The sequence below is a fragment of the Cebus imitator genome, unplaced genomic scaffold (assembly GCF_001604975.1).
Source record: "Cebus imitator isolate Cc_AM_T3 unplaced genomic scaffold, Cebus_imitator-1.0 Scaffold33, whole genome shotgun sequence".
Lineage (NCBI taxonomy): Eukaryota > Metazoa > Chordata > Mammalia > Primates > Cebidae > Cebus > Cebus imitator.
The window spans coordinates 501,431-502,084 of record NW_016107348.1 but is presented as its reverse complement, the minus strand read 5'-3'; positions in this window follow the sequence as shown (position 1 = coordinate 502,084).

The window sequence follows — 654 nt, the reverse complement described above, 5'->3', positions numbered from 1 at the left end:
CAATACTCCAGCTCAAAAAAAAAAAAAAAAAGGAATATATCGTTGGCCCTCCATATCTGTGGGTTCTGCATCCCTGGATTCAACCAATCATAGATTGAAAATACTAAAAAAAGAAAAAATGTTGGTGGCAGGGGACAAACATAATGGGAGCCAGCACTTTGGGAGGCCAAGGAGGATCACAGAGTCTTACTATGTTGCCTAGGCTGGTCTAGGCTGAAAGACAGCCTAGGTGACATAGTAAGACCACTGTCCCTGCAAAAAATAAAAATAAAAAATTAGCCAGTCATATTGGAGCATGCCTGCAGTCCCAGCTACTCAGCAGACTGAAGGGGAAGGACTGTTTGAGCCCAGGAAGTTGAGGATGCAGTGAGCTTTGTTTACATGCAGCACTCCAACACTGGCGGCAGAGCAAGACCCCATCGCTTAAAAAAAAAAGTCATGCCTGTACCAAACATGTTCAGACTTTTTTCCTTGTCATTAAACAAGACAGTATAACAACTACTTACATGGCATTAGATATTGTAAGTAATGTAGAGGTGATTTATAGTACACCAGGGGATGTACATAGGTTATACACCAACACTACACCATTTTGTATAAGGAACTTGAGCAACCACGGACTTCAGTATCTGGGCGGGTGGAGGGAGGGAGTCC